The 14,230-nt window shown below is 44.5% G+C and overlaps 1 protein-coding gene across 1 annotated transcript in view; it reads right to left on the bottom strand.

Annotated features, from left to right (window-relative positions):
• Nucleotides 1-14,230, bottom strand: part of BTK (Bruton tyrosine kinase) — a 336,320-nt gene that overhangs the window by 238,931 nt on the left and 83,159 nt on the right. The gene's annotated exons all lie outside the window — the stretch shown is intronic.

Consider the following 14,230-nt stretch of genomic DNA (forward strand, 5'->3'; position numbering starts at 1 on the left):
GCCCTTATGGTCACAATATTTTCAATTTACATGGTTATCAAAGCTTTGGGCTGCACAATGTAAAAAGGGTGTTGGAAAGCTAGTGTCAGTTCAAAGGCAGGCAACTACATTATTACACGGGATGGAAAACTGTTCATCACTTGTCCAATTTGTTCGTAAGGGAGAAGTTGACTCAATCTTTTCTTTATGAGTCTGTGTGTGCCACACTAAGCATGGAAAAAAGCAAGAGGAGAAGAGAACTGTCTGAGGACTTGAGAAACAAAATTGTCAAAAAATATCAACAAGCTCAAGGTTACAAAAGTCCATCTCCAGAGATATCCACGGTACACAACATAATCAAGAAGTTTACAACCCGTGGCACTGTGGCTAATCTCTTTGGACATGGATAACAGAGAAAAATTGATGAAAAGTTGCAATACAGGATAGTCTGCATGGTGGATAAGCCCCAATCAAGTTCCAAAGAAATTCAAGCTGTCCCACAGGCTCATGGTGCATCAGTGTCAGCGCAAACTATCCATCGATATTCAAATGAAATGAAACACTATAGCAGGAGACCCCAGATGACCCCACTGCTGTCACAGAGCAGAGATATAAAAAACTAGACTACAGTTTGCCAAAATGAGTAAGCCAAATCCTTCTGGGAAAGCATCCTCTGGACAGATGACACCAAGATAAAGCTTTTTGGTAAAGCATGTCATTCTACTGTTTACTGAAAACTGAGTGAGGCCTACATAGAAAAGTACACAGTACCTACAATGAAATATGGTGTAAATTCAAAGATGTTTTGAGGTTGTTTGCTGCCAGTGGCACTGGGTGCCTTGACTGTGTGCAAGGCATCATGAAATTTGAAGATTACCAATGCATTTTTGGTCGCAATGTAGTGAACAGTGTCAGAAAGCTGGGTTTGCATCCCAGGTCATGGGTTTTCCAGCAGGGCAATGACCCCAAACATACTTCAAGAAGAAGAAGAATTAAAATTATTATTAGTGGCACTCTTATACTTCCTGAAAACCACTGCAAAGTTAGAGTCTCAACCATATAGACCCAGAAAAATAGCATTAAAATAAAGAAAAACTTGCGCTGGTTACAGGATTCGTATTTTATCCTGCAGTGCTCCTATATTAATTATATATATATATATATATATATATATATATATATATATATACACAGATTAGAGCAATACATTTTACCTTATGTATGGGCAAGAGATCCTGATGATTAAAGTGCCTTGGTGCATATGGTGATGTCCTAAACAATAAAACTGAATGAATCTTATATACGTATAAGACCATAAACCTTCTATTAAAACTTATCTAAAACGAGTATGAATTCAGCGAACATATTTGTATACTTAAGATAAATAAGAGCACCGCAGGACAAAATGCGAACCCTGTAACCAGCGCAAGTTTTTATTTATTTTACTACTTCAAGAAGAACCCATAAATTGATGGAAACAAAGCGCTGGAGAGTTCTTTGGTCGCAGGTCATTACTTGTCATTTTATACGCCAATTTAATTTCGAGTGCACTAATACCCTGCCATCATTTAGCTTTCCTAACTTTCTGTGTTCAGAGTTCTGAAGTGACAGCAATGAGTCCGGATCTAAATCTCAGTGATCACCTGCGGAAAGATCTTAAAATTGCTGTTGGGAGAAGACACCTTCACATATGAGAGACTGCGAGCAGTTGCAAAAGAAGAGTGATCATAAATTCCAGTTGAGAGGTGTAAGAAGCTTGTGGACGGTTATAGCAAGAGATTGATTGCAGTTCTTTATTCTAAAGGGTGCAACCAAATATGAAGTTCAATGTACCAACAATTTTGTCCTGCTCATTTTGGGGGTTTTGTGTAAAATTATATCATGTTTGTCTTTTTTCTCTTTTTTTTTGTGTTGTTCCAATACACACAAAGGAAATAAACATGTGTATAGCATAACATGTGTAGTTGCAAACATTTTCTGGGAGAAATACTTCATTTTCTGGAACAATTTCAAGGGTGCCAACACTTTCAGCCATGACTGTATTTAAAACCTGTATCCCATGAATACATACACAAGCACAGATAAAATCAATCCCACTGTATGGGAAAAGGCCTACAGAAGGACCAGACTGGCCATCTAGCAATTCTGGTGGCATGGGCCGCCTTGTCTGCTACTTTGTTAATAGAATCGGTGTTCTCAAGACACCCATACTGTTGAGGCCGGCGTCACACTCAGCGTAAGACAATACGGTCCTTTTTTTACGGCCGTAATACGGCCGTAATACGGAGGAATGTTCCCAAAATAGTGGTCCGTATGTCATCCGTAGGCAGGGTGTGTCAGCGTATTTTGCGCATGGCATAATCCGTATGGCATCCGTACTGCGATATTTTCTCGCAGGCTTGCAAAACCGACATCTAATGGATTTATGTGCTCACATGTTCGGTAAAACATATATACAGTATATATATATATATATATATATATATATATATATATATATATATGTCATTGAGACACATATATATATATTCTGTATTTATATTTAATTCAGCACGATATATGTGAAAAGCCGGTAATTCAATTGCCGGCTTCTCATTTCTCCTTCGCAAACCCGACATGATATGAGACATGGTTTACATACAGTAAACCATCTCATATCCCCTTTTTTTTTTGCATATTCCACACTACTAATGTTAGTAGTGTGTATGTGCAAAATTTGGGTGCTGTAGCTGCTAAAATAAAGGGTTAAATCGCGGAAAAAATTGGCGTGGGCTCCCGCGCAATTTTCTCCGCCAGAGTGGTAAAGCCAGTGACTGAGGGCAGATATTAATAGCCAGGAGAGGGTCCATGGTTATTGGCCCCCCTGCCTACAAACATCTGCCCCCAGCCACCCCAGAAAAGGCACATCTGGAAGAAGCAAGGTGACATTAACCCTTCATTACCCCATATCCCACCGCTACACAGGAGTGGGAAGAGAGTGGCCAAGTGCCAGAATAGGCGCATCTTCCAGATGTGCCTTTTCTGGGGTGGCTGGGGGCAGATGTTTGTAGGCAGGGGGGCCAATAACCATGGACCCTCTCCTGGCTATTAATATCTGCCCTCAGTCACTGGCTTTACCACTCTGGCGGAGAAAATTGCGCGGGAGCCCACGCCAATTTTTTCCGCGATTTAACCCTTTATTTTACAAGCCACAGCACCCAAATTTTGCACATACACACTACTAACATTAGTAGTGTGGAATATGCAAAAAAAAAAGGGGATATGAGATGGTTTACTGTATGTAAACCATGTCTCATATCCTGTCGGGTTGGGGAAGGAGAAATGAAAAGCCGGCAATTGAATTACCGGCTTTTCACTAACACCGCTGCGTATTTCTCGCAAGTCACACTGCTGGTCCATGTGGAATCCGTATTTTTCTCCCCCCCATAGACTTTCTTTGGCGTATTTTTTGCGCAATACGCTGACAAACGCAGCATGCTGCAATTTTGTACGGCCGTAGAAAGGCGTATATTACGGATGCGTTATATACGGCTGATAGGACCTGACCCATTGGGAATAATTGGGCCGTTTGTTAGGCGTGTTTTACGGACGTATTTTATGCGCTCTTACGTCCGTAAAACTCGCTAGTGTGACGGCAGCCTGAGAGTTGTGAAGGAGCACAAAGTCGCTGACTCTGTCACTCACCCCAGCAGGCCACGTGAATAATTAAAATTATTGGTCTTGTAGAAAATCTTGCTTTCCTCCATCCAGGGTAATAGTAGTAATATATCCCATCTGGTGCTTGGGGGACGGGGACAACATGGGCTTGTGTGATTTCAAATGACAGGGCTGACTTTCAGCCCCAGTCCGTACCTGCTGACAGTGATCAGTCAAAGACAATATAGTCTTAAACCGATCAAGCAATGGCCATTGTGTTTTCACATCTCCTGGAGGCAATGATAGCCCTATTGTCTTGCTATTAGGTACATTTCCGCTAATGAATCTGGAAAGAGGTTCGTAGGGTCAGTCCAGGGCCACTCAGCACATGAGGGTCAGCTGTGGACAGCCCTTGTAAGAGTGGTAGTCTTTGGGGTTGCCAAGAGTCAGTTGGGTATTATAGGAACCTGTAGGGCTAATACCTGGAATCCTTCTAATCTTGGGTCAGGAACCATGAGAACAAGGACTATTCATGACTACTCCACTGGTTTTATAATTGGGTGATATTGATCCATTTATTCCTTTTTTTTGTCAATTTCAAGTATTATTGCCGGAATCGTTAAGGATTTACTAATTGAAGTAATGCTAATTATGTTGGTAGGGTTTTGAGTGATTTGAGACTAGTCTATATTGTCTTGGACTGACCATGGTCAGCCTCGTCCCATACAGGGAGATTGATTTTAACTGTGCTTGTGTGTATTTATTCATGGGATATGGGTTGTCTGATTTTAAATATATATGTGATTATTTGTAGTAATATTCAGTAAAAGTGAAGGTTTACATGTCTGCCTTTCTTGCTTCTATGCACAATGGAAGGGGGTGACAGTAAGATGCAGAAGCTGAGATTAGAGCTATATGGAATCCCAGCCGGATCAAAAAGGAACTCTTAACCCCTTCCACACCGAGTGAAAATCAGTCAGAACCACTTAAGATAAACGCCGAGCGGACTCCGAAGAGGACCTGCGATCTGCCAATCTCTGCGACCTTCTGATCCCAGATACCCCAAAGATCTCTGCCGGATGCGGCACACTCGTGACACTATCCTAGTTGAGTCCTCTCCTGAGCTGATAGCGAAATTTGGAGAATGGCAAGAAAAATGGACGAGATCTCTTACAATATAGTGTAAGCTGTATTTATTAAATATGACATAGGATCCATATAATTCATTTTCTGACTATCGGAAAATGTGATAAATTTTAAATGATGAATGTTAAAATTTTATACATTTTCATAAAGATATATTGCTTAACAGTTAACACCAACCACCTCGTTTACCTGGAAGGGCATTATACGCACCAGTAAATGTGGACCATTTTGTATGAAATCATGTATTATAGTGCTGGTTCTGGTCTACAATATAACATTATCACATGACGTTTTTTCCCGGTGGTCCAGACTCTCCTGTGTCCACCCATGCACTGAACAATATAAAACTCTTCTTAAGAGAAACTGAGTAGGGTTTTGCATTATGATAATAACTGTACAAAGGGATATAGTCACATATTCAAAGTTGTAGTTATGCAAATATTACAAAACCAAATATGTCATGCTTTGTGCTATGTTTTGCTCTGTCCTATGTGCTACACTGTTTTGCATTACACATACCCAGAAAATCACTCTGGGCTTTCATACAATTAGCATTTGCATACATATATTTCTTCATTGTATAATTAGTACAGTATGTAAATACGAACACTTACTTATGACAGTAGATACTTTCTTTTTCAGATGTGTGATAGTTAAATTCTTGAAGTTAATCTGTCAGTGATCATCCCTCCTGAGCCGTCTATATGGCCATGTAGGTCATAGGAAGCTGAATAAAATGACACCTTGATATCTGTGATCTGATGTCTTATTCCAGAGAAATCCACGTTTTTCTTACATGTAGATGAGCTGTTCAGATCTCTGGGCCGGACATACATCTCCCTGAAGATCTGCTTCCAGAGTTTATTTTAAATGATAGTGATGTTACCAGTGTTAGACATGTAGATTAGCAGAGCAGACTGTCAGTCATTACATGACTCACACTGGTAAAGCCTCCTTTCATTTATAATAATCTCTGGGGGTGGATCCTCAGGGAGATCTATGTCCGGCCCAGAGATCTTCACAGCTCATTTACATACAAAGAAAAAATGTGGATTTCTCTGGAATAAGACATCGGATTACAGATATTTTATTCAATAACCTATGACCTACATGCACATATAGGCGGGTTGGAGAGATGATCCTACTGACAGATTCCCTTTAAACCCTTTCCGACTTTGGGCATACTAGTACGCTGATGTTGAACTCCCTCCCTTTAGTGTGGGCTCCAGCACTGAGCCCACATCTTTTCCGGCACATGTCAGCTGTTTTGAACAGCTGTCATGTGCCTTTAACAGCCACGGATGGAATTGCGATCCACCCGTGGCTGGTAGCTAGTTAAATGCCGATGTCAAACTTTGACAGTGGCATTTAACATGCGATTCTGGCAAGTGCGCCAGAAATCCCACCCATTGGCGCCCGTACCACATGACCTTGGGTCGCCGATAGTTTGGCATGACAACCAGAGGAGAGAAGCAGACTTCTATGGTTGTTACTGCTGGATTGCTATCAGCGCCGCCTGGTGGTCGGCACTCATAGCAAGAGAGCATTTATGATGCATACAGGCAATTTGATCATCGCCTCTATGTAGCAGAACTGATCAGACAACTGTAGCTTCCAGTCTCCCATGGAGACTATTGAAGCATGCCAAAAGTAAAAAAAAGTTTTTAAAAATCTAAAAAATTAAATTTCAAATCACCCCCCATTCGCCTCATTCAAAATAAAACAATAAAAAAAAAACAAAACATACACATAATCGGTGTCGCCGCGTTCAGAATCAAATCACCCGATCTATCAATAAAAAAATAAAAAATAATAATTAACCCGATAGCTAAACGGCGTAATGAGAAATAAAGTCAAAATGCCAGAATTACATTTTTTTGGTCTCCGCGACATTGCATTAAAATGCAATAACGGGCAAACAAAAGATCGTATCTGCACCAAAATGGTATCATTAAAAACATCAGCTCAGAGCACAAAAAATAAGTCCACACCTGACCACTAAAAATGGAGACGCTACGGGTATCGGAATATGGTGCAATGTTTTTTTTTTAGCAATGTTTGGAATTCTTTTTCACCACTTAGGCTACTTTCACACTAGCGTCGTGCACTGCACGTCGCTATGCGCCGTTTTGCAGAAAAAAAGCATCCTGCAAAAGTGCTTGCAGGATTCGTTTTTTCTCCATAGACATTTATTAGCTACGCAGTGCGACGCATTGCCACACGTCGCAACCGTCGTGCGATGGTTGCATCGTGTTGCGTCGGACCGTCGCCACCAAAAAACGTTGCTTGTAACTTTTTTTGGTGCGTCGTCTGCAGCATTTCCGACCACGCATGCGCGGCCGGAACTCCACCCCCGCCTCCCCGCACCTCACAATGGGGCAGCGGATGCATTGGAAAACTGCATCTGCTGCCCCCGTTGTGCGGCGCTTTCACAGCTAGCGTCGGTGCGCCGCAACGTCGCGTAGCGACGTGCAGTGCACAACGCTAGTGTGAAAGTAGCCTTAGATAAAAAAAGAACCTAGACATGTTTGCTGTCTATGAACTCGTAATGACCTGGAGAATCATAATGGCAGGTCAGTTTTAGCATTTAGAGTACATGGAAGAAAAAGCAACTCTGGGATTGCACTTTTTTTGCAATTTCACCGCACTTGGATTTTCTTTACCTGTATTCCAGTACACAACATGGTAAAACCAATGGTTTTGGTCCGGGGGGGGGGGGGGGGGGGGGGGGACTTCTGAGTAGGCCTCTAACCAGGTAAACTTGATTACAACTCGGTGATGCACCCTAATAGTGGAGGAGAACCTCATCAGAGGACCGCGATGTTACTGAAGATAATCTTTATATAAAGACCAATATTGATATTACCGCCATATGGTCAGTGGTAGATACCAGCCCTACAGAACATATAAGAGATCACAACACAGTTACAGATAATGACTTACCACTGACGTTTTTTCTGATTGAATTGTTCACTTTTCCCGTCTTTTCCATCTGGCCCAGACCGACATGACAACTTCTCCTGCTAGGACTCGGCTGCAGATGATACAACAGACACATATTTCACTTCTCATATTTCAGCCCCATCACCATCTATTCCCAACCTGCACAAACTCCTCATCCTGCTGATACCCGAATACTGAGCCGCTGCTGCCATATGTGACCCTATTACTGCACCTGATACCCCAATACTGAGCCGCCGCTGCCGTATGTGACCCTATTACTGCCCCTGATACCCCAATACTGAGCCGCTGCTGACGTATGTGTCCTTATTACTGCACCTGATACCCCAATACTGAGCCGCTGCTGCCGTATGTGTCCCTATTACTGCACATGATACCCCAATACTGAGCCGCTGCTGCCGTATGTGTCCCTATTACTGCACCTGATACCCCAATACTGAGCCGCTGCTGCCGTATGTGTCCCTATTACTGCACCTGATACCCCAATACTGAGCCGCTGCTGCCGTATGTGTCCTTATTACTGCACCTGATACCCCAATACTGAGCCGCTGCTGCCATGTGTCCCTATTATTGCACCTGATATCCCAATACTGAGCCGCTGCTGCCGTATGTGTCCCTATTACTGCATCTGCTGTGTGGTTCTTTGTGCCCTCTAAATTCCAAAGCAACTCTCTATAATATAGTAATGCTCGGTGCAAGTGCTCTAGAAAACAGTGCCCATATTTTGTCCCCTAGAAAGTAATAATGCCCTCTGTGTGCTCCTTTGATAGTCACAGTAACCTAAGTTCCCCTATAAGTGCCCACTTTACATTTAATAATGTCCCAAGTCTCCCACCAGTACAGCTCCCCTATACACAGTATGATGCTCTCTTATACACAGTATAATGCCCCCTCACTGTATATATTCTGACCCCTTCATATCCCCCAAACTGTTTCATGGCTCTAACCCTGTATGATGGCCCCGTCACAAAACTTTTGTCTTGCCAAAATCTGACCATTCTGTGACAATTAACTGATCAATATTTCTGCATTGATGCCAATTTATTTTCTTAACCTAAATCACATTTCGGAGGGTTTCAGCTTTCAAAAGAATAATTTATACAACAAATGGATGAATTTAACGGCAGGTTATAAGCTTTTATTTACATAACATGGATAAGCGACATAACTTTTGTCAGGGAGCGTAGAGCAGTGATGTCAAACTTAAATACGCAGAAGGACAAAATTAAAAACTTGGAAAAAGTCGCGGGATGACCTTTATATTTATTAAAATGTCTATGCTACCAGTACCTCATCTATCTGGCTGCCTGCAGCTTTCAGTAAGTCTGTTACTTGGCTGCCTACGGCTACCAGTACATCAGTTATCTGGCTGTCAGCCGCTTCCAGTACCTCATCTGTCTGGCTGCCTGCAGATTCCAGTAACTCTGCTACTTGGCTGTCTACAGCTTTCATTACCTCTGCTACGTGGCTGTCTGCGACTTCCAGTACCTCATCTATCTGGCTGCCTGCTGCTTCCAGTCAATCTGCTACTTGGCTGCCTGCAGCTTCCAGTACTTCATCTATCTGGCTGCCTGCAGCTTCCTGTAACTCAGCTATCTGGCTGGTTATGGCTTCCAGTACCTCTGTTACCTGACTGCATGCAGCCAGGTAGCAGAAGTACTGGAAGCTGCAGTTTCCGGTACCTCAGCAAACTGGTGGCCTGCAGCTTCCAGTACCTTTGCTACCTGGCTGCCTGTAGCTTCCAGTATCTCACCTACCTGGCTGCCTGTAGTTTCCATTACCCCAGCCACTTGCCTGCTTGCAGATTCCAGTACCTCAGCTACTTGGCTGCCTACAGCTTCCAGTACCTCTGTTCCCTGACTGCCTGCAGCTTCCAGTACCTCAGCTACCTGGCTGCCTGCAGCTTCCAGTACCTCTGCTACTTGACTGTCCGCAGCTTCTGGTACCTTTGCTACCTCACTGCCTGCAGCTTCCAGTACCTTTGCTACCTGTCTGTCAGTGGCTTCCAGCACCTCAGCTACCTGGCTGCCCTCGGGTTTCAGTGCCTCTGCTACCTGGCAGCCTGCAGCTTCCAGTAACTCTGCTACTTGGCTGCCTGTGGCTCCCAGTACCTCAGTTATCTGGCTCTCTGCGACTTTGAGTATGTTTGCTGCACCTTCCAGTACCTCTGCTCCCTGACTGCCTGCAGCTTCCAGTACCTCAGCTACCTGGCTGCCTGCAGCTTCCAGTACTTCTGCTACTTGACTGCCTGCAGCTTCTAGTACCTTTGCTACCTCACTTCCTGCAGCTGGTTTCCAGCACCTCAGCTACCTGGCTGCCCGTGGATTCCTGGATGCCTGCAGCTTCCAGTATCTCACCTACCTGGCTGCCTGTAGCTTCTATTACCCCAGCCACCTGCCTGCTTGCAGCTTCCAGTACCTCAGCTACATGGCTGCCTACAGCTTCCAGTACCCCTGCTCCCTGACTGCCTGCAGCTTCAAGTACCTCTGCTCCCTGACTGCCGGCAGCTTCTAGTACCTTTGCTACCTCACTGCCTGCAGCTTCCAGTACTTTTGCTACCTCTCTGTCAGTGGCTTCCAGCACCTCAGCTACCTGGCTGCCCGCAGGTTCCAGTGCCTCTGCTATCTGGCAGCCTGCGGCCTCCAGTACCTCTGCTACATGACTGCTTGTAGCTTCCAGTACCTCAGCTACCTGGCTGCCTGTGGCTTCCAGTACCTCTGCTACCAGACTGCATGCAGCTTCCAGTACTTCTGCTACATGGCTGCATGTGGCTTCCGGTACCTCAAATAACTGGTACCCTGCAGCTTCCAGTACCTTTGATAACTGGCTGCCTGTGGCTTCCAGTACCTCTGCTACCTGACTGCCTGCAGCCTCTAGTACCTTTGCTATCTCACTGCCTGCAGCTTCCAGTACCTTTGCTACCTGACTGTCAGTGGCTTCCAGCACCTCAGCTCCCTGGCTGCCCTTGGGTTCCAGTGCCTCTGCTATATGGCTGCCTGCAGCTTACGAGACCTCAACTATGGGAAACCACTGGGTAAATCTGACATGGAGAAGGACTTGGGGATCCTAGTTAATGATAAACTTACCTGGAGCAGCCAGTGCCAGGCAGCAGCTGCCAAGGCAAACAGGATCATGGGGTGCATTAAAAGAGGTCTGGATACACATGATGAGAGCATTATACTGCCTCTGTACAAATCCCTAGTTAGACCGCACATGGAGTACTGTGTCCAGTTTTGGGCACCGGTGCTCAAGAAGGATATAATGGAACTAGAGAGAGTACAAAGGAGGGCAACAAAATTAATAAAGGGGATGGGAGAACTACAATACCCAGATAGATTAGCGAAATTAGGATTATTTAGTCTAGAAAAAAGACGACTGAGGGGCGATCTAATAACCATATATAAGTATATAAGGGGACAATACAAATATCTCGCTGAGGATCTTTTTATACCAAGGAAGGTGACGGGCACAAGGGGGCATTCTTTGCGTCTGGAGGAGAGAAGGTTTTTCCACCAAAATAGAAGAGGATTCTTTACTGTTAGGGCACTGAGAATCTGGAATTGCTTGCCTGAGGAGGTGGTGATGGCGAACTCAGTTGAGGGGTTCAAGAGAGGCCTGGATGTCTTCCTGGAGCAGAACAATATTGTATCATACAATTATTAGGTTCTGTAGAAGGACGTAGATCTGGGGATTTATTATGATGGAATATAGGCTGAACTGGATGGACAAATGTCTTTTTTCGGCCTTACTAACTATGTAACTATGTAACTACCTGGCAGTCTGCTGCTTCCAGTACCTCATCTATCTTGCTGCCTGCAGCTTTCAGTAACTCTGCTACTTGGCTGTCTGCCAATTCCAGTACCTCTGCTACCGTGCTGTCTGCGGCTTCCAGTACCTTAACTATCTGGAAGCCTGCAGCTTCCAGTACCTCTGCTACCTGACTGCCTGCAGCTTCCATTACTTCTACCTGGCTGCATATGGCTTCCAGTATCTCAACTAACTTGTGACATGCAGCTTACAGTACCTTTAATACCTGGCTGCCTGCAGCTTCCAGTATCTCACCTATCTGGCTGCCTGTAGATTCTAGTACCACTGCTACCCGCTTGCCTGCAGATTCCAGTACTTCTGCTACCTGACTGCCTGCATCTTCCAGTACCTCAGCTACCTGGCTGCCTACAGCTTCCAGTACCTCTGCTACCTGAGTGCCTGCAGCTTCCAGTACCTCTGCTACCTGCCTGGTTGCAGCTTCCATTACCTCTGCTACCTCACTACCTGTAGCTTTCAGTACCTCTGCTACCTGCTTGCCTGCAGCTTCCAGTACTTCTGCTACCTGACTACCTGCATCTTCCAGTACCTCTGCTACCTGAGTGCCTGCGGCTTCCTGCACCTCAGCTACCTTGCTGCCTGCAGCTTTCATTAACTCTGCTACTTGGCTGTCTGCCACTTCAAGTACCTCTGCTCCCTGGCTGCCTGTGGCTTCCAATACCGCAGCTAACTTTCTGCCTGCAGCTTCCAGTACCTCTGTTATCTGGCTGCCTGCTGCTTCCAGTACCTTTGCTACCTGGCTTCCTGTTGTGAACTCTATTTTTAGGTTCCCTCTAGTGGCCACAAGCGGTACTGTGTAGTGTTGTCTTTCTGCAGGTTGGCTGCATCAGCTGGTTCGTTATCCTAGGTTGGTTTCCTATTTAGCTCACCTGGATACTCAGTTCCTTGCCTGCTATCAATGTATTCAGTGCTCTTCAGATTCCTTGTGACTACCTTGCTCCCAGTCTCTCCAAGACAAGCTAAGTTTTTGTTTGTTCATTTTTTGATTATCAGCATTCATCATGTTTCTTGTCCAGCTTGCTAAAATGTGATCTCCTCGCTTGCTGGTTGCTCTAGGGGACTGAGTTTCTCCCCCCACACCGTTAGTTGGTGCGGGGGTTCTTGAAATCTCAGTGTGGATATTTTGTAAGGGTTTTTTACTGACCGCACAGACCCCTTTTCTATTTTCTGCTATCTAGTATTAGTGGGCATCATTTGCTGAATCTGTTTTCACCCCTGTGTATGTGCCTTCCTCTTACCTCACCGTTATTACATGTTGGGGGCTTCTATATCTTTGGGGATTATTTCTCTGGAGGCAAGAGAGGTCTTTCTTTCTCTCTAGGGGTAGTTAGGTCCTCAGGCTAGCTCGAGATGTCTAGGATTTTTAGGCACGTTCACCGGCTACCTCTAGAGTGTTTGGATAGGTTCAGTTTTGCGGTCAGTCCAGTTTACCACCTCCCTAGAGCTTGTCCTATGTTTGTTACTTAGCTGGAGTAATTTGTGATCCTCAACCACTAAGGATCATAACAGTATAGCAGGTCAAAAAGTGTTTAATGCATCGCAGAAGTGGGATAAAAAGAAGACCTGAGTACATTTTTTTTTTCCTCCCGCTTTTCCTTTGCTGCAGTCTGTTTAGCTTCTTTCATCCCCTTGAACTCTGGGTGGTTTTGAGATCAGCTGCAGACATGAATATTCAGACTCTGACTTCTAGTGTGGATCATCTTACTGCACGGGTGCAAAGTATTCAGGATTTTGTTATTCATAGCCCTATGTCAGAACCAAAGATACCCATTCCTGAGTTGTTTTCTGGAGATAGATCTAGGTTTATGAATTTTAAGAATAATTGTAAGTTATTTCTATCTCTGAGACCTCGTTCCTCTGGTGATTCCGCTCAGCAAGTTAAAATTGTTATCTCCTTGTTGCGTGGCGACCCTCAAGATTGGGCCTTCTCTCTGGCGCCAGGAGATCCTGCATTGCTTAATGTAGATGCATTTTTTCTGGCTCTTGGACTGCTTTATGAGGAGCCTAATCTTGAGAATCAGGCAGAAAAAGCGTTGCTGGCTATCTCTCAAGGTCAGGATGAAGCAGAGGTGTATTGTCAAAAATTTCAGAAATGGTCGGTGCTTACTCAATGGAATGAGTGTGCCCTGGCTGCAAATTTCAGAGAAGGTCTTTCTGAAGCCATTAAGAATGTTATGGTGGGGTTTCACACCCCTACAAGCCTGAGTGATTCTATGGCTTTAGCCATTCAGGTTGATCGGCGTTTGCGGGAGTGCAAATCTGCTCATCCTTTGGCGGTATTTTCTGAACAGAGACCTGAGTCTATGCAATGTGACCGAACTCTGACCAGAATTGAGCGACAAAGTCATAGACGTCAAAATGGGTTGTGCTTTTACTGTGGTGATTCTACTCATGTTATCTCAGCATGCTCTAAACGCTTAAAGAAAATCGCTAAACCTGTCACCATTGGTACTATACAGCCTAAATTTATTTTGTCTGTTACTTTGATTTGTTCTTTGTCGTCTTACCCGGTTATGGCTTTTGTGGATTCGGGTGCTGCCCTGAATCTGATGGATTTGTCGTTTGCCAGGCGCTGTGGTTTTGTCCTGGAGCCTTTGGAATTTCCTATTCCTCTGAGGGGAATTGATGCTACGCCATTGGCTGAGAATAAGCATCAGTATTGGACGCAAATGACCATGTGCAT

This window comes from Ranitomeya variabilis, chromosome 2, assembly GCF_051348905.1.
Source record: "Ranitomeya variabilis isolate aRanVar5 chromosome 2, aRanVar5.hap1, whole genome shotgun sequence".
Lineage (NCBI taxonomy): Eukaryota > Metazoa > Chordata > Amphibia > Anura > Dendrobatidae > Ranitomeya > Ranitomeya variabilis.